Source organism: Pristis pectinata, chromosome 7 (assembly GCF_009764475.1).
Source record: "Pristis pectinata isolate sPriPec2 chromosome 7, sPriPec2.1.pri, whole genome shotgun sequence".
Taxonomy (NCBI): domain Eukaryota; kingdom Metazoa; phylum Chordata; class Chondrichthyes; order Rhinopristiformes; family Pristidae; genus Pristis; species Pristis pectinata.
The window spans coordinates 23,282,966-23,304,202 of NC_067411.1; the positions used below are offsets into that span (position 1 = coordinate 23,282,966).

General features: G+C 41.7%; 1 protein-coding gene across 1 annotated transcript in view; it reads left to right on the forward strand.

Annotated features, from left to right (window-relative positions):
* Nucleotides 1-12,618: 12,618 nt before the first annotated feature.
* lhfpl2b (LHFPL tetraspan subfamily member 2b) overlaps nt 12,619-21,237 on the forward strand; it is a 71,373-nt gene continuing 62,754 nt past the window's right edge. The window contains 1 exon segment of the mRNA XM_052020691.1: nt 12,619-12,696. The gene's annotated coding sequence lies outside the window, so the exon portion shown is untranslated.

Genomic DNA, 21,237 nt, shown 5'->3' on the forward strand with positions numbered 1-21,237 from the left:
TTTAAAAGACAGAAAATCTGTGAATTGGAAAATAAAATTTTGGAAATAAACACCACAATCCAAAGGAAAAAGGAAGGTTTCTCGCATTGTTCACTTAAAGCAGCAGTGCATTTTTTCTCTTCCTGTATCAATGATGACCGGTGGCATGCCTGCTTGGTGTGTTTTATAAAACTAAATGTGTGTTGAAAATGGCAAGTTCCTGTAGTAATGTCCATCCACTTTGTTTATTCGGCAAAAGCATTGGCAAAACAACTGACTTGTCAATCTTGAAAAAATAACTTACAAGTCTTTTGGCTCAAGAAAGACTTGAAAAGTAAATGGAGATGGACCAGATCCATGAAGAAGGAACCTTTCTTTCCTCTTTGGGGGACCAGGGACTACCTCATACCAAAGGAACAGAATTTTAGCTTCCACTTTCCATAACAGCATGAGAATCACCTCCACTCCAGAACATTGTGAGGACCATTGTATACAATCACCACAGGAGATAGTCCATCACAAGATCTTTTTTTTGTTAAATGTGTGTGGTTCCAAACAACATGCTTTATGATGTTAGCTGTTAAAAGATAAAGCAGAGGCTATTTATTGACCCTGCAAACATAATATGGTCAGTGGAGCAGGAAAATCACGGTGATCCTTCGTGAAGGGCATTCACCATGAAATCATCCTGTGCAGTCCCTGATTCACTGACTAGCAGTGTTAAAGCATGAATCACAGTGACTACTGAGAATGTTGATTGTGCAATGAGCTTCAGTTGATTCACTGCATTGCTTACCTAGAACCTGATTGGATATGGTTTGCCCATTCCGGTAACTTGCTCTGTCAGAGCTGTTTATTACTAATTGAACTTTTGTTGATCTTGAGCAGTTTACTCTAATTGGTCAAGCTGACCAATGTCAATGCTTTTGAATGCAGTTAATGTTGCAGTGTTAGAACATAGAACGGTACAGCACAGGAACAGGCCTTTTGGCCCATTATGTCTGTGCCAACCATGATGCCAATCTGACCAAACCCCATCTGCCTACACCTGGTCTGTACCCCTTCATTGTCTGCCTGTCTAAATGCCTCTTAAACATTGCTATCATATCTGCTTCCACCACTTCCCTGGCAGCATGTTCCAGGCATCCGTGTTTCAAAAAAAAACTTGCCTCCTAAATTTCCTTTAATCTTTCCCCTCTCACCTTAAAGCCATGCCCTGTAGTATTTGACATTTCCACCCTTGGAGTGGGATGGTGGGGGAAGTCTCTATCTATGCCTCTCACAATTTGCATACCTCAATCAGATTGCCCCTTCATCCTCCACTCCAAAGAAAACAATCCAAGTTTGTCCAATCTTTCCTTATAGCTAATAACTCTCTAATCCAGGCAAAATTGTTCCTTGTTCACTCAAGGACAGGCACGGTAGTGTAGCAGTTAGCATAACGTTATTACAGCGCCAGCGACCCAGGTTCAATTCTGGCAGCTGTTTGTAAGGAGTTTGTACGTTCTCCCCGTGACTGCGTGGGTTTCCTCTGGGTGCTCTAGTTTCCTCCCACATTCCAAAAACGTATGGGTTAGGAAGTTGTGGGAATGCTATGTTGGCGCTGGAAGTGTGGTGACACTTGCAGGCTGCCCCAGAACACACTACGCAAAAGATGCATTTCACTGTGTGTTTCAATGTACATGTGTCTAATAAAGAAATCCTATCTTAAAAAATCCTGGTGAACCTCTTCCTTACCCTCTCCAAAGCCTCCACATCTTTCCTGTGATGTTTAGGAGCATCATAGGTAACAAATCACTCAGAATTCTCAAAAAAAAGACCCTTGTTGGGTTTGCATTTTGCCTTCAAAAGTTGCCCACTTCTCTTTTGTCTGAAGTTGGGTGGTAATGGGGATTCAGAAGAGTTGGCCCTATTGAGAGTGCCTGTCAACAGTCTCCATGTATTTGTCATACTGTCTTTCACTGTAGCTGGAGGGTGCGAAACCATTATTGTTCTCTGCAATTTGGGTCAGAAATGTTATTTTCTTGATTACCAAGGTCTTGAAACAAATAATGTTGCTGACTATTAAATGACTTCCCCTTCAAATGAATCTTAATGATGCTTGCTTGTGATCTGTAACCAACAGGGAGATGTAAAGAAATACACATTTTTAAGTAGGAGGCCATTAGTGATTGATGCACTACTTTTGACATAATGTTGAAATTTTTTAGGGCTTTTTCTTGTTTGAGAGTGAATTATAGTAATTACGCTAGGAAAAAAGTATTTAAAATTTTCCATAAAAAAACCATTTGTTGCATTTGTCTTTTAACATTTACTTGTGCCTTTTTAGTTGGGCAGCAGTTTTTATAAGCAAACTCCGAAAAAAACCCCATACTTTTACTCACCACTGTGTAGTCATCTGGGGGAGGGGGGGTGTGCCCAAGATATTTTAATGATTATCTCCTACTAATGATTAATGGTGAATTAAAAAAGACATGCCAGGCTAGACAGCTACTTCTTGGAGAATAAAGAATGGGTAACATTTTAGATTAATGGTCTCTCATCAGAATTAAAGATGCTACCTGACTTGGTGAGGATTTTTGGCATTTTCTACCTTTTTTTAATTTCCAATTTCCAGCACCTGCAGTATTTTGCTTTTGTTTTGTGAAATGCCCATCATACCCTCCCATCCCCATCAAAAGGTCGGGTGGGGGGGGAGGGGGGAAGAGAATCTTCCTAGGTTAAAGCACTTACAGGTGGAAAAAATATGCTAAGCATTAGCACTTAATAATACATAAAACAGTAGATTAGCTAAATGAGAACCAGAATTAGCCCTTGATAAGTACATAAACTTTTCAGACAAAGATATTTCTTACAAATGTTTGGAAATATGCAGCCTCAGTGGCAGATGTGAGGCTGTTTCACAGAGCCCCTCCGGGTCCTCCTTTGTTACATGCATGACCAAATGCAGTACTAGGAGACAGACTATTAATGAATGACATAGTGGAATAGCACAATGGATGGAGTCCTGATGCAGGGATCCAACCTGAAACATAGACAATTCCTTTCCTTCCACAGATGCTGCTCGACCTGCTGAGTTCTTCCAGCAGATTATTTATTGCTACTAATGAATGACAGTAGTTTTTGATATGAAGGTAGAGGTTTTTTTGAAGGTTTGACCTCAATATACTTGCATCACAGCAAGCCATGTGTTGGTGTTTAAAAAGCAAGTTTAACCTCGCTAATCTTTCTAGCTATAATGTACCTTGACACATAACCACAATTTAGAAATGTAGACCTGTTTGTCAACTTTTGAACATTAACATTCCAAATAAAACACTTTCTGCCATACAAGTTTTATTTTTAAACTAGGCATTTGTTTGTTTCTCTTTACCCTACCAGTTGTGGCCTACACGTTTTGAACCTTAGTGGGAAGATTTTAATTTGTGTAGCAGCTTTCACAATTTGAGGATGTCCCAAAGCACTTCACAACAATGAAAGTACTTTTGATGAGTAATCACTGTGGCAAAGTAGAAAATATAGGACAACTTTGTGCGCTTTTTGTCTACTGTACAGAGTTTTGGTCCTCTTATTTAAGAGAGGACCAAAACTGGCATTGCAAGCATCCAAAAGAGACTCATCCTAATTCCTGAGGTGATACAGTTGTCCTTCCGAGAGTAGCTAAAGAAGTTGGATCTGTATGCTTCAAGTGTTCAGAAGATAGGAATGATCTTATCAAAGCATATATCATTGCAAGGGGCATGAGAGGGTAGATGTTGAGATGTTTCCACTAGTGGGAGAGTCTCGAACAAAGGAACACAATCACAAGATAAGGGGACACTCATTTAAAACTGAGGTGTTCAAGAATTTTTTCTCGCAAGTGGTGGTGGATCTCTGTTGTTCAAGATCACTGGAAGTATTTAAACAGGAGATAATTGTTTGAAAGATCAGGAATATAGGGAACATTAGTTGAGGCCTGGGGCAGATCAGCCATGATCTTATTGAATGCTGGGCAGGTTTGAGGGGGTGAGATCAGATAAACTACTTAGTTGTCTGAGGATTAAATATTGTTCAAGACACCAGGCAGAACCCCACTATTCGTTGAACTGCATTATCTGTGAATGATGTATAAGAAGTTTAAGAGAAGAGAAAGATGAGCCCAGAGCACCTATGAATCTGTTTAACCAGAGCCATATATTTGTTAGAATGACTAGGTTTCAGTTACCTCTGCTGAGATTGAAATAATGCTAAAACTGAGGAAGTGAAATCTCAGAGTTAATACAGCATATATATCAGACTGTCAGATCTAGAAATCAATCTGAATTTTATTTTAAAAGATGCAATTCTGGCCTCGGATGGTTAAAGTGGATCTTCTAACATTATATGCCTTCATAGTCAATAACATTGCTCAGTCCCTCAGGGCCTCATTTCTCATTCTATTACACAAGTCCTTCCATGCACTTTTCCATTTCTATAACCTTCTTGAGACATATTTGCCCCCATTCAGTCCTTCCTCTTCTCCATTTCTGGGTAACTTCCACTCTCTGGAATTTCCTTCCTAAATTCTTCCAGTGATCTCCCTCCTGCCTCTAGGAGCCTCTTCAGTACTAACCTTTCTTATCAAACTACTGCTTCCAGTGACATTTCCTTGCTTCACTGTAGGTCTTTCCTTGTGCCTTTATGAAGTCCTGTGGCATTTGGGTATGATGGAAAGCACTTTGTCATTCACATTTCACAAATGCTAATGTAAAGATCCTTAAATGAACAGGTTTTATCTGTGTGTCTCACCCTTCATGGTTACACTGCAGTCTCGGTAGGCCAGTTAATACAAGTATCATTGTGGAAGTCTAAGGGCTTGGATCTGAACAGCAGTAATGGTCTGAGCTGCAGACTTAGTAAAATCAGTGGTTAGTTCAGGATAAATGAAAGGATTACTGCTGGGGACAGAGAATGGTTCAGTGGATGCACAAATTAATTTACTTTGGAAATGCCTTGCTTGCTTTTCTGTAGTCTGCTCAGATTTCTTTTTGGAATGTTTAACCCTTCTCGTCCTAATCAAGGCTCATTCTCTGCCCACCATGATTTTAAACTACATGCTCAGAATGCTGTAAGACTCTGAAATATTCCCTGCTAATTTTTCCAGGGCTGTTGAGTGCCTGCAGCCTGGTCTCAGACTAAATATTACCCAGGTGCCCATCCAACCCCAATTTTCCTCTTCCCTCTGGATTGTAGATGATATGTGAAGGGGCACCACAAATGGGCCTCCTGTCCATGGAAGGATGGGATGAGAAATGACAAGCTGATTTGCTTTCTGATTCTCTACACTCTGATCATGATATAGTTAGCTTTTATCGTCTCTATTCAGACTTCCTGGTCCACCCATCCCTCCCCCTCCCCCAGCACTTTCCCCTGCAACCATAGGAAGTGCAACACCACTTCCCCCACACCATCCAAGGCCCTGAACAGCCCTTCCAGGTGAGGCAGACGTTCATGTGCACCTCCTCCAACCTCACTTATTGCATCCGGTGCTCTCTGTGGCCTCTTCTACATTGGAGAGACCAGACTAGGTGACCGCTTTACCGAGCAACTGCTCTCTGTCCGTCATGGCCTTCTGGAGCTCTTGGTTACTGGCTATTTTCATTCCCTCCCCCTTCCCACGCTGACCTGTCTGTCCTCTGCCTTCTCTACTGCCAGGGTGAGGCTAGAGGAACAGTACCTAATATTCTGCCTGGGTAGTCTACAACCTGACGCATGATCATTGAATTCTCCCATTTTGGGTAAGGTGTTCCCTCCATGTGCCTTTACCCTGTCCTCCTGATATACTCAGTTCCTCCTACACCCACCCTCCTATCACCCTGTTTCTTTCCCCTCTTCTACCCACTCCCTCTGCCCATCACCCAAACGCTCCTGCCACTGCGTCCTTTCCCCTACTGTTCCCATCTGCCCGCCCCACCTTCCTTATTTGATTCCGTGCTCCACCTTTTCCTGTCAGATTCCTTTTATCTGCAGCCCATTCTATCCTCCACCTATCACCTCCCAGCCTCTTGCTATTTCCACTCTTCCCTCCTTCATCTGCCACCCTACTTGGATCTACCCCTCGCTTATCAGTTCTTGCTCCACCCCGTCCCCTCACATCTTTATACTGGCTACCTCCCCTCTACTCTTCCAGTCCAGATGAAGGGTATTGACCTGAAACATCGAGTGCCCATTTCCCTCCATAACTGCTGCCTGGCCTGCTGTTTTCCTCCAGCTTCTTGTTTGTTGCTCCAGACACCACTTGTTGATGACTTGATGGTGTGTGCGGCCAATATGGGCACCTGCACTGGACTCTGCAACCAATTCAAAGGGAGAACGATGGTGTTGGTATTGGTGTCATTACTTCCAAGTCCCATCATAAAATGTCCAATAGCAGTTCTAATTTGTATCCATGTGGCACTTATAACATTGTAGATCAGCCCAAGGTACTTCAGAGGTGTGTTATCAAACACAGGTAATCTTTGATTCTTTTAAATGAGTAAAGAAAGCGAAAGGTAAAGAAATTTGAGCTGGTTCCAGAGCATAATTCCTTGGCAGTTGGAGGTACACTTGTCAGCTGGAGGCCAGAACTGGAAGAATGCCGAGATCTTGGAGGGTTCTTGGGCTGGAGGCTGTTGTAAAGATAGAGTGGGCTTAGGCCTTCATAGGACTTGAAAGCAATAGTAAGAATTTTAAAATTCAGTTTCTGGACCCTTAAGGGTCTTAAAAGTTAAATTGAAGTGTATGGTGGTAATGCCAAAACAAATTGGCTTAAATACAAGATAAGCATATTTCTTCTATAACCTAAACAGACCAAGTCATAATATTGATTTAGCCCCTGATCTACACAAAAATAAAATAATGCATATGTTGGAATCTGAAATAAAAAGATATGAGGACAGGAGACACGAGACTGCAGATGCTGGAATCTGGAGCAACAAAAAAATCTGCTGGAGGAACTCAGCAGGTTGAGCAGCTTCTGTGGAAGGAAAGGAACTGTCAATGTTTCAGGTTGAAACCCTGCATAAAAAAAAATGATACTGAAGTACTCAGCAGGCCAGGTAGCATCTGTGGAGATAGAAAACGAGGTAATGTTTCAAGTTGGTGACTTTTCATCAGAACCAAAAGAAGTTTAGATCTAAATAATTCTTGGATGCAGACAAAGTGAAACTTTAGGGGGTTGGGGTGGGGGGACAAGGAAAGAATATGAGGAACATTCTGTGATAGGATTGAATGCGGGAGATGCTAAATGACAAAAGGGATGGTGGTAGAGGCAAAAGGGTAAAGAAAGAGTCAGAGGTAGGATATGTAGGAGCAGAAGAAATATTGAAGTCCAGAAGACTAACGTGCTTAATTGCAGCCCTGCCGTTCGATGGGTTAGCTGAAGGCAGAGGGGACTATATGATCTATGTATTTTCACCAGATTAGAAAACATCTGACCTTGTTGAAATCAAGTTGTTCCAATTTATTATCAGCAGTGTGCCATGATTTGTACTCATTTTAGGGTCCTGTTGTATTCATCGCAAAATGCACTCCATGATTTCTTTTGGGTTCTCTCCTTGTTATTCTACGAAGCAGTCAATGCATTTTGTTTTGTGTGGCAGTGAGGTCCGGATGTGGTGACTTTGGAGTCTACTATGGAGTCTACTATGCCTGGGGCACACACACAGTACACTCGTTGTTGGCAAGCTGTAACTATTAAAGTGACAACTCCAAATGAACGAGACTGATATCATCCAGCTCTAGGACTGTCAACACTGTACACATTCCTGGAGGTATCATAGTAGCCCAGCCTCCAAGCATCCCATCCCCAAAATTCTGCCATTGCTCACTCAATATGCCTGTCCTCCATCTTTCTGTGCTCACTGAAAATGTTACCCATTTGGATGGCCCTTCATTATCAGTCAGACTTTCTCCCCTCTCCTAATATCTTTATAATTAACAAGAAAGTTCAAAGAAAAAGTTGCTTTTTCAAATGTTTCCAGGGCTTCTGGCAGCGGCACCCAGGTGGTTACTATTCTAGAGCCTCTGGCCTATTTCTATTCTCTATCACTATTCCTGGAGTCTCTACTCAATCTTCAAGTGTCACCAACACCGGTCAGTCCATTCAATGAGGCACATCCTGTTTGCAAGTCATTCTGCTCAGAGGACAAGTGACTGAATGGACAGGAGCAATCCAGTGGGATTCTTGCTTCTGTCCCACAGTCACGAAGCTTCATAAGTTCAGAAGAATTAGGATCAGAAGTGGGCCAAATGGCCCTTTGAGCCTGCTGCACTATTCCAAGGCCATGGTTGATCTTCTACCTCAATGCCATTTTCCTACATTCCCTATACTTCTGTACTCAAACCCTCCAGTCTTGATTCCTTTAATAGGTGGAAATCTATCCGTCTCTGGATCCATCTTTGGAATGAACTCAATGACCAATACTCCACAATCCTCCAATGTAGAGAGTTCCAAAGATGCACCATCCTCTCTGAAGAAATTTCTACTGACCTCTTGTCCAAAATGGTCTATCCCTTATTCTGAGACAGTGATCTCTGGCTCTAGACTCTTCAGTGAAGGGAAATGTCCTCCCTGCATCCAGCCTGTGGGGTCCTGTAAAAAAAAAAAAATTCTTGCAAGTTTGAATTAGATCTTCCTTCATTCTTCTAAGTTTTAAAGAATACAGGTCTGGTTTGCTCAATCTTAGCTCATAGAACAAACCCACCAAATCTGGAACCAATCTGGTAAATCTTTGCTGCATTCTCTTGATGGCAGGTATATCCTGTCTTTGGTGGTGAGACCAAAAGTGTACACAGTGCATCAGGTTTGGTCTCACTAAGGCCCTTTAATTACACAGCTTTACTCCTGTACTCAATTCCTCCAGTAATAAAGGTCAACATAGCATTTGCCTTTCTGCATTTTGGCTCTTTACAAAGAGACCCCTAGTTTAAACCTGTAATTTGTGGTCCAATAAAAAATAATAGTGGCAACATTTTAAATATCAAAGGAAGGATAGCGAAGTGGAGGGGAAAGGAGAAGAAACAGAAATGAGAAGTGGGAGTGTACAAAATGAAGTAAAGAATCACTTCATTTAATGTATTGCTTGCTCTTACAGTTCTTTTTCAGGTGTGCACGCCACTTGTTTACTTCAGAAGCAGCAAAGGAAAAAGCAAAATAAATACTCACCTGTGGAAAATCTATAATTTTCAGTGTAAGAACAAAATATAAAAGCCACACAATTTAGTGTTCTGTTGTTATTTAGCTTGGGCTACCTCTAATAATGGAAGCCAAAAGTCTGCAGATGCAATAAACCTGAAATAAAGAAAAACAAAATGCTGGAAACACTCAGCAGGTCAGGCAGCATCTGTGGCTAGAGAGGAACAGAGTTAACAATTTAGGTCAGAGATGTGAACTCTTTCTCTTTTCACAGATGCTGCCAGACCTGCTGGGTGTTTCCAGCATTGTCTGTTTTCATTTCTAATAATGGAAGGGATGTGATCCCCTGCCCTCTTCAGTCCAGCCCAGTAGCCTGATGTCCATCACTGCATTTGAACAGTACAGAGTCAGGAGTCAAAACAATGTTGTGTTTTCAGCAATGAAGCAATCATATGCAATTGTAACTGTTCATTGAGCTGTAGCACTTGTGTATGGATTGTGATGCATTTTTTTTCTCTCTGCTAAGATGTACCACAATTTTTACCATTCCAAAATTGATGAATAATTCTTGGCAAGTCATCGTGTTAGTGTTATTTTTAAGGAAAACGTTTGGAATATGCTCTATAAAATGCCAAGATGTTGTTATTTGAAGAATAAACAATGTTAGTTTAAGTTGCTGCAGGATTTAAATGCCCTGGCAGCAAAAGCCTTGGCTGCTGGCTTCTGAATCATCATCCTGCTCTCTGACCCTGCACGATTTAGATTGTGATTTTGTTCGTGCTGTCTTGCTTGAAGAGTGCTGGCCAATGCAAGTGGATTTAAAGTGTTTTTTTGTCAGATGATAGCAAGTATCCGCTGCTCTATAGGTAAAGCGTGCTGTGTGGTGTCTCTGTTGATTTTACTCCTCGAGTGTAAGGTTAACCTTGGCCCCAAGGCAATATTTATGGGTATTGAGGATTTTGTGGCTGTTATTCCTTGTGGTTGACCACCAAGGCTGCCGTAACTGTGGGCTTGAAAAATTGGGTCAATGAACTTCAGTTCAGTTAACATTTCTATGGCTGCGTGATCATCAGAGCCTGTGTTGCTGTCATGTTGCTTAGCAGTTTGTGTTGCCACCTCACTGCTCCACCACGCAGGTTGTTCCTGACCTCGGGTGTTGTCTGTGTGGAGTTTGCACATTCTCCCTTTTCATCAAATAGGTTTCCTGTGGGGGCTCTGACTTCTTTCCACAGCACAAAGATGTGCTGGAAGGTTCAATGGCTACTGTATATTACTCCTTAGTTTGGGAAAGTGGCAAAAGAATCTAAGGGGACTTGAAAGGTGTGTGAGAGAAAATAAGTTGCAAGGCTACAGGAAAATAGCAAGGCAGGGAGTGGAACTGATTCGATTGTTCCACCCTAATAAGAGAAATCATGGACCTGATGGGCTGAAGTAAGTATATGTCTGCTGTTCAGCACTGGTTTGAAATATCTTGCATAAGAATTAGGAGCAGGAGTAGGCCATTCACCTCTGCTTACCTGCTCTGCCATTCAACAAGGTTGTGGCCTTTCTTTGACTTCACACCATTTTCCTGCCCTAGCTCTTGATTCCCTATTGGCCAGAAATGTATTGACTTCAGTTATGGGTACAATCATTGATTAAGACCTCCACATTTCTCCTGGGTTAGAAAATTCCAAAGAATCACTATCCCGTATGAAGAAATGTCTCCTTACCTTAGTCCTCAGGGTGCCCTGGTCCCTTTGAACATTTTTGTTTCCCAATCTCTCACCAACAGAGTTAAAGGTTACAAGGGGAAGGTGGGAGAATGGGGTTGGATTTCTCAACATTATCTCCATCTCTTTTTTGCCACACACTCAGCTTGTCTACATCTCCTTGAAGCCTCTTTACGTTCTTGTCACCACTTGCATTCCCATTTAGTTTGGCGTCATCAGTAAACTTGGAAATGTTACATATGGTCCCCTCAGCCAAATCGTTGATAGAAGCTTGTGAATATTTGGAGCCTAAGCATAGATCCCTGCCAACCTGGGAAGTTTAACTATTTCCTGCTGATTCTTGAGATTCAGGCACTAAATCCTGAACACTTTCTTGAGCTTTTATACAGTAGGAATTGCACGTTCTTTATCAAACTTTGGCAAGTTAATCTTACCTGACTGACAGAGGCTATTAAAATTATCCAAATTTCTTGTGAACTTTTGAAGTTATGGGGAAGAAGCCAGTCACAACTATAACTTTCCCTAGTAAATAAAATTGACAGGATTCATTTTGACAACTTTCCTGAAATTCTCCAGTGTCTTTTTATTCTACTCCCTCATGTTTCAGGATCTGGGCATTGTTTACAATTCTAGCATTATTGCTCTATTCTAATTGCCTTTGAAGAGATGGTGAAAGACTTTTTTTTGAACCCCTGCAATCCTTCTGGTGCTTTTAGGTAGGGAAGTCTAGGATTTATAACCAGTGATTATGAAGGCATGGTCATATATTTCCAAGTTCAGATGGTGTGTGACGTGGAGCAGGTGGTTTTGATCCTGTGCTAAACTGCCCTTGACCTTGGCAGTAGAGTTCACAGATTTGGAAGGTGGTGTTAGAATGCCCAGGCAAGTATTTTGTAGATGGTATACATCGCAGCCATTATGTGCTGGTGGCAGAGAATGAATGTTTAGGGTGGCTGATGACATACCAATCAAGTGGGCTGCTTTGTCCTGGGAGGTGTTAAGCTTCAGGATCTGGGCATTGTTGGTCATCACTAATTTCCCTTCAGGAGATGGCATGAGATGTCGTCTTGGACTACTGCAGTCCTCCTTTGAAGGTACTCCACTGTGCTTTTTGATAGGAGGTTCTAAGATTTAAATCCAGCATCAATGAAAGTTACTTGGTAGAGACCATGCTGGAGGTGCTAATCCCATGCACCTGCTGCCCTTGTAGGCAAGGACTTTTATAATTTGCTGAGGAGTTGTGAATGGAAATAAATTTAACACCCTCATTTCTGACCTTATGATGGAAGAGTTATTGAAGCAGCTGAAGATGGGTGGACCCAGGATAAAACCCTAAGGAACTCCTACAGTGAAGTCCTGGGACTGGGATGATTAACTTTCAACAACGGCAATCATTTTCCTTTGTGTGGGGTAGGGCTTCGACAATTGGAGTTTTTCCCCCTGGCTATTCACTTTTTTAACCTTTCCTTGCTCTCACTATAATTCTACAATTATATTGCAATTAGAAGGATATGGTTATGCTAATTGCATATTTTTTTTATGTATTGAAACACTCTACAATAATCCCTTTTAAATCTCTAGAGTTAGTGTTTTGTGCTAAAGAGAGAATTAGGCCAATGCCACAGTTGCTTAAAAATAAATTGAGGCTGCGCTGTGACAATCCTTCCTCTTGAGTCCCCTTCTTTCTCCCACTGTCTCTTCCGGTGGTTATCCCGTCAACACAGCCACACATTTGCTCATTTCTCATTTGCACAACAGCAGCAATTGGCCATTTAAGCACTTGTTTGTGTAGCCAGTAATCCCATGCAAGGCTAGGTGAATGGAGAAAGGCAAGGGTTTGAGCAGCTTTACTAAGCAAAGCTGACTAAATGGGTAAGTGAATTTAGCCTTAAGAGTTTGACACTGCACCTAAATAGGTTTAATTCTTACAATGGGCTTAAAAGCAATCTGATTAACAGATGTGGAAAAGAAACTTTCAGCTGACTGGATTGACGTGAAGAGATGCCCCAAGAGGCAGAGAGCTTGTGTTGTTTGTTGGCTGAGGGCTGATTGATGGGCACTGGATAACAGTTTCTGGCAGTGTGTAATCACATCAGCTTCACCAGCGTGATGACATTTACAGACACTAAATGAAGGGTAATGTGGACACACTATCACTGACGGTTACCAGTCAGCAGACTATACATAACTGTATTGTGGAACCCTGACAGAATTCAACTTTAAAAGTAAAAGCCATGTGGTTTTTTTTTGCAGTGCTGCCAAATCCAATGAGTACTTGCTTCAGCAAACACTCTGAATAAGGTTTATTCCCCCTTCCTGTTCCTTCTACAACTGCAAGAGGTGCTCGTTTCTTCACTTTTGGGAGCCTGCTGTGATAAATGAGAGACCCTGGATTGTTAACTCTTGCTGTTTCTTTCTTCATTTGTGTGTGACTTGCCTTGAGTGGGGGAATTTACAGGTTGCATTTTAAAATTCGGTTGGATGAGAACTCTTGTCCATTCCATCTACCGCTGCTAGATTTCGATCCAGTCCCCTTCAGAAGTTTGGAGATCTTTTTGGGCTTTGGCCTAGAATTTCTTTCGCGCAGTACTTGGTATTTGTGCGAACAAATATAGTTATAAACTTCATAGTATATTTTTTCAAGGACAGCAGATTTTTGTGCGTTCTTCATATTTGTGACACACTTACTCGTGGAAGCACGTAGACGGGCACTACATGATGTTACTACATCAAGTGGCATGAAGTGTATGTTTTGACATCAATTGCTTAAAATTTACATTTGTGCAGACACTGCCCTTTACCAGACAATTGAGGCTTGCGTCAGTGCCATCTAGAAGAAACCATTCAAGCTTTTGGCTATGGAGTCCAGCACATGGATTCTCACAACCCTTCCCTCCTCACTGTAGGGCTCCTTCAGAACCCTGCTAGTGTATCCCATCTGTGATCTTGGCCTGTTCCCACCTCTTCAGCAGCCCTTCAAGTAGCCAATGGTTGGCCAATTGCAATCCAAACAGGCCCTCAGTGATGACCTGATCCAATCTGAGCCTTGGTCCTGATGTGCCCAAATGAAGCTCTGACAATTGCAATTTCCCTCCTCCCCCCAACCAATGCATGTCGTCCTCTGGAGTTTCCCCATTAGCTCTGCTGGCAAAGAGGGCTTTTAAGGCCAGTTAGGTGTAGGAGGCTGATCTGTTGCCCAAGTCTCTTTGGCGCTTGTGCTGTGGGTTGCCCTGCACAAAAGCATGTTGCCATCCAACAACAGTTTATAGCATCTTCTGAGGCTGGAACAATTTCTGGGCCATTGACTTTTGCTAGTGTGTACTAACCTTGAAGGATTAGGGAATACTTTTGACAGGAAAGGTTAATTTATTTCATTAGAGAAGGAATCAATTGATAGGATAATGATGCCAGGCTCTAGTTATGTCATGATTTTATATTACTGGAAACACATGAAGCTGGTGTGTGTATATTTTGCCTCTGCATTTATGATCTTGCGACGGTTACTATGCATTGATTGTAATCATTGACTGTAAGAGTTTTGGGATGTCCTTAAGTTGTGAAAGGCACTATAAAAATGAAAGTCTTTCTTTAAGTACTTCCTACCATAGTATAACATTACTGGATTACATTTGACATCCTAATCCTTGAGCTTGCTTGCTGTTGTTTTTCTATCCAGTAAATAATTGCAGCCTTGTATCATACAGTCTATCTTTTTAAATAAACTCATTCAGTGTTAGGAAGTACAATAATTTATGAGCCTTTCATGAGCAATGATGTAGTTTGTGTGAAAATGTGCTTTGAATTTTATTCAATTTCCCATGAGCTCTGGGTAAAAGATTTGACCTGGATCTAGATTACAAAGATTTTACTACATCAGAGGCGTAGAGGGAAATGCGTCTGCAATTTACATCTGTTGATTGGAAAATTCAAGCACCCCCTCACTGGCCCACACACATTTGCTGGATTCTTATCCGGGGTAATAGATGCATTACTCATCACTCAACAAAGCCTTGCTAAGCCTACCCAACACCCGATGGCTTTTGGTAGTCCCTTCATGCAGCAGATCCTGCACTGTGCTGGTCTCATAGATGTGGATGGGAGATTGCATGAGCTAATGCTGCCTTTTAAAGGAATCTTTTTCCCCTTCCCCTGCTCCCCCTCCTGCCACCCTTCAGGAAACAGGTTTCAGAACATGGTGTCATGACAACAACCTTTTCCTCAATGTCAGCAAAACAAGAGTTGGTCATTGACTTCAGGAAGGGGGGCAGTGCACATGCACCTGTCTGCATCAACGGTGCTGAAGTTGAGAGGGTTGAGAGCTTCAAGTTCCTAGGAGTGAACATCATCAATAGCCTGTCCTTTTTTTTATTTTTTATTTTATTTGCAGCGTGGTAACAGGCCCTTGTGACCCAACGAGTCCACGCCGCCCATTTTAAACCCAAATTAACCTACCCGTACGTCTTTGCAATGTGGGAGGAAACCGGAGCACCTGGAGGAAACCCACGGAGACACGGGAGAGTGTACAAACTCCTTACAGACAGTGACGGGAATCGAACCCCAATCGCTGGCGCTGTAATAGTGTCGCGCTAACTGCTACGCTACTGTACCTGGTCCAACCATGTAGATGACATGGAAAAGAAAGCTCACTAGCGCCTCTACTTCCTCAGGAGGCTAAAGAATTTGACATGTCCCCTTTGACATGCACCAGCTTTTATCGATGCACCATTAAAAAGCATCCTATCTGGATGCATCATGGCTTGGTATGGTAACTGCTCTGCCCAGGACCGCAAGAAACTGCAGAGAGTTGTGGACACAGCTCAGCACATCACAGAAACCAACCTCCCCTTCATGGCCTCTGTCTACACTTCTCACTGCCTCGGTAAAGCAGCCAACGTAATCAAAGACCCCACCCACCCCAGACATTCTCTCTTTTCTCCCCCTCTCCCATCGGCCAGAAGATACAAAAGCCTGAAAGCACGTACCACCAGGCTCAAGGACAGCTTCTATCCTGCTGTTATAAGACTATTGAACACTTCCCTAGTATGATAAGATAGACTCTTGACCTCACAATCCATCTCGTTATGACCTTGCACCTTATTGTCTACCTATACTGCACTTCCTCTTTAGCTGTGACATTTTACTCTGTGTTCTGTATTGTTTTACCCTGTACTACCTCAATACACTGTAATGTATTGATCTGTATGAACAGTATGCAAGGCAAGTTTTTCACAGTACAAGTGACAATAGTATTCCAATTCCAATTGATTAATTTTGATATTGAGATGAATTTTTCCTTTTCTAAAATACTTTGTCGTGGTCTATAAAAGTGAATGAAAAGTTCAACAAATGTGTCCTGGTTACTCAGATGTCAAGTGGGTGTTAGTTACAACATCGGATAGAAAGACATTCAAACCTTTAGGTATAAACAGACCACCACTTGTTGGTCCTTGGTGGTCCTTTAGTTACATCTGGTGAAGCTTAACATTCAGCAGGTTTTAGATGAGATATTTCCTCTAAGTGGGTGGTGGTCTCTGAAGGTTGATTAATATGCGGATAGTTCCGACTCGGGCAAGTCAACTTAGTTTGCAGAATGATTATTTCCATGAGTAGATGTATGATAAATATTATATAACTATGCTCTTTGCAAAGTCCTTATTCTCATATTTTCCTTTTTCAATGGCATGTTTTGTTTATTCTAGTCTGGGTTTTATGCACCAGTTTCCTTGAATTATAAATCTTTTACTATTTATAATCCTCAAACAAGTGGGATTAGAAAGTAACAGATAATTGGACCAGGGTTTGCATGCACAATTCAGTCCCCATTTTAAACCATATGTTTTTCAGCAAGCTTTATGAATGAGTCTAACTGTTTTGGGGAGAAGTGAACTGCTGGGATTTTCTGTGTTGCAGAATGGGAATGGACAGACAACAACTGAGATCTTACCTTATCGTTGCTGGTGGGGAGATATGATTACAATGTGACAAGCTTATATCTACAGTTTCCATCATAAATGGGGAAAAATTGCGACAGGAAGCATGCAGAATAATCGAAATGCATATTTAGATTTTTAAATGGAAGCTTGCAGTTCTGTTGTCTTGTTCCAAAGGCATAATAGTTTAAGGGACTACATCTGTCCTGGTCACGGAGTTTACTGGACTCTCCACCACCCACCTATCCTGCACTTTGTCCACAGTGCAAAGTTTCAATGAATTGAATGGCTGCTTCCTGCGGAATGATGATTCTGTTAACTGGTCATGGTCAAAGGAGGCCAGAGTCCTAGGAAGTGCTGAGATCTGAAGGCTGTATATCTGGAGGAGACCACAAAGCTAGCGAAGGGCAAGGCCAGGGAAGGATTTGAAATCAAGGATTATATTTATAAATCAGGGCATCACTTGCCTCTTTTGGGTTGGTGCAAGCTAGGACACAGCGCATAATTATGGATGATTTCAAGGTTGTATGTCAGAAGATTTGAGAGTTTTTGTGGTATAAATTGTAGGACACTCAGCACTAAGCATGATTTGTTTTGAACTTTGTCTTTGGTTAGATGCAACAAAATGGAAATTCCTATGTTTCCAAAATTAAATGTACCATAACGTATTAAATATAATTAGGATAATTGATATATTTTCCCTGCTAGTTTAATGATAATTGATACATTTTCCTTTATATAGAACTGCTATGAATTCAGAAACACTGGTGGCTTTGTGAAAAGTTTTGCGGTGTAACACCATGGTTTTGCTCCAGTTGTTAGCAGTCAGCATGTTACCTCTTCTTCCCGAGTAAGAGTGAGTGCAGTTTCAAGGTTGGCCATGTATCACTTTTTTCATAGAATACAAGGGAAATACAGCAAGGAAACAGGCCCGTTGGCCCACCAAATCTGCGCTGACCAACCAGCACACATTTTTACACAAATCCTATCCTAACCTGTTTCATTCTCCCTGCATTCCCATTGACTCCTCACCAGATTCTACCTCTTACCTACACACTAGGGGCAACTTACACTGACCAATTAACCTACCCAACCCACAAATTTTTGTCAGGTGGGGAGAAACTGGAGCACCCGGAGGAAACGCTTGTGGTCACAGGGAGAACATGCAAACTCCACACAGACAGCACAGGAGGTCAGGAGTAACCTGGGTTGTTGGAACTCTGAGGCAGCAGCTCTAATAGCTGCACCACTGTGCTGCTTTTCTTGGTCTTGCTGCTTTCTCATGTGTGCTCTTCAGTAGAGGTGAAATTGTGCAGGTTATCTAGGATGCTTCAGGTATATATAAAATCGCCCATGATTTCAATGGCAAAGGGGTTAACATAATAAAAGAAACTGGATCAACATATTTGACACAAATGACAATCTAAGTGTGCTAAAGGTGCAGGGGCTAACTTTTAAATAGCATTTGTAACTTTATGTTAATTTTTAATAATATTTACAAACAATTCAGGAAATTTGAAATGGACCAGCTTGCATTTGAAAAGCAAGGCGTTGTTTCTCTCTGTTCGAGACTAGATTTATAACTACATGTGCTTTGGCTTCGGGGGAAATGGAGATTCCCAAGACCACAAGGGGAATGGCCAGCAGAAGCAGCCAATATTGCTGGGAAAATGACAGTAGCACTTTCTGGTTCCAGAATTCCCAACAAATGGAAGGAGGAGATTTGGAAAAGGACAGAAAATGAGAGACTTTGACCCACAGGTGGAGGACTTGACTGGGTGCATGTAGTTATAAATCTAGTCTCGAACAGAGAGAAACAGCACCTTGCTTTTCAAATGCAAGCTGGTCCATTTCAAACTTCCTGAATTGTTTGTAAATATTATTAAAAATTAACAAAGTTACAAAAGCTATTTCAAAGTTAGCCCTTGCGCCTTTAGCACACTTGACTTGAAGTACTTTAGTTTTGTTACATTTAACAATGCATTCCATTGATTCCAGAGGACATCTGGAGCTACGATGGTTCAACCTTCCAAATTGTCGCAAAGGTAGATTCACATTTAAAGCCAACATGCGGGCTAAAGCTAATGAGAACAGAACAAGAACTCAAGGTCACTCTCTTTTACACTTTTGATGCAAGAAAGATGGAATTCCATCTCCAAAGCATTAGCAGGATTCTAGGAACTGTATTTGACATTTTCATCTTTGTAAGTCAATGTGGTTCATTCAAGATCACTGACTAGCATTGGGTGTTGTGCAACATTGAAAACCTGGAACAAGCTGCCAGAGAAAGTGGTAGAGGCAGGTAGAATAACATTTAAAAGACATTTGGGTAAGTACATGGATAGGAGAGGTTTAGAGGGATATGGGCCAAACACCGACAAATGGGACTAGCTTGGTTGACACCATGGTTGGCATGGACGAGTTGGGCTGTTTCCATGCTGTATTATTCTTGCTCTCTAAAACCTGTTGAAAATATGCCACTGTTAATTCTGTAATTATTGAACAATCAAAGAAATAAAATGCACACAGTGATTAATGTGTGCTGTTTCTCAGTTTAACAGTAATTGCACTAGAGAGATGGATAAGATATCTTTATTAGTCACATGTACCTCAAAACACAGTGAAATGCATCTTTTGCGTAGAGTGTTCTGGGGGCAGCCCGCATGTGTTGCCACGCTTCCGGCGCCAACATAGCATGCCCACAACTTCCTAACCCGTACGTCTTTTGGAGTGTGGGAGGAAACCGGAGCACCTGGAGGAAACCCATGCAGACACTGGGAGAACGTACAAACTCCTTACAGACAGTAGCTGGAATTGAACCCAGGTTGCTGGCGCTGTAAAGTGTTACGCTAACTGCTACACTACCATGCCTGCCTATATTGCACACGTTGTGCACATATATCCAACCATTTGGACAATTAATCAGATTTTATTTAAGAATCCAAAATCTACATTCCTTATTACTCATTAATTCATTGGGCAGCACTGCCATTAGTCAATTATTCTGTTAATGCACTTGTGTTGATGGTCCATTAGTGAATAGTAAATATACTGTGCCTGCTTCCTATATCATACAATGCACCCTGTGTCATTTAATGTGGCTCACCAGCACAGTAGGTGATGAGTACCCATGTATGAGCCATGTGTGAAGCTTCCTGTGAACACCAACACAGAAGTATGTACTGTATTGGGTAATGTGGGTAATGTGCTGGAACCATTGTTACATTTTGTAAAATTATTTCCATTGACCAGTGTAAAACGAAATGCATGGAGATTCCTTTGAATGGGGTTCAGGAAATTGTGAATTTTACATAATTTCTTGCTGTAAACAGAAAATTAGTGCGTACATGAAGAATCACAGTGAGTGCTGTGTACGTAATGGATTTCTGCAAGGATGTGTATGAAGAATCACCATAAATCATTTGCAAGTGTATATACATGTACACACACACAGCCCTACATGATGGATCATTGCACATACATATATGAAGAATCTGCTTTATTTTGCACATGTATTACTGCATATTCTGTGTACGTGGAGTGCTACCAGCGTGTGTACACGAAGGACCATTGCATGCATATGTATTTGGAGAATCCACAACACATGGATCTCTGCATTTGCTATGTACAGGAAAGATCACGTGTTTATGTACATGAAGAATTACTACATGTGTTTTACATCCTGAATTGGTATGTTGTGTATATGCTGTGTTAAACCCATCTGATTTTGCTTGAAATAATGAATCTCTGAGAGTGTTACTGTGAACTGTTTTCAGAACCATAGAACACTACAGCACAGAAAATAGGCCATTCGACCCTTCTAGTCTGTGCCGAAACGTTATTCCGCTAGTCCCACTTACCTGCACCCAGTCCATAACCCTCCAGATCTCTCCCGTCCGTGTATCTATCCAATTTATTCTTAAAACTTAAGAGTGAGCCCACGTTTACTACATCAGATGGCAGCCTGTTCCACACTCCTACCACTCCGAGTGAAGAAGTTCCCCCTAAATCTTTCCCCTTTCACCCTAAAGCCATGTCCTCTCGTACTTATCTCTCCTAATCTAGGTGGAGAGAGCCTACTCGCGTTAACTCTGTCTATGCCCCTCATAATTTTGTAAACCTCAATCAAATCTCCCCTCATTCTTCTGCGCTCCAAAGAATAAAGTCCTAACCTGTTCAATCTTTCCCTGTAACTCAACTCCTGAAGACCCAGCAATGTTCTAGTAAATCTCCTCTGGACTCTCTCAACCTTACTGATATCCTTCCTATAGTTGGGTGACCAGAACTGCACACAATACTCCAAATTTGGCCTCACCAGTGACTTATAAAACCTCACCATAACATCCCAACTCCTATACTCAATACTTTGATTTATGAGTGCCAGGATGCCCAAAGCCTTTTTTTTACAACCCTGTCTACCTGTGACGCCACTTTCAGAGAATTATGTATCTGAACTCCCAGATCCCTTTGTTCCTCCGCACTC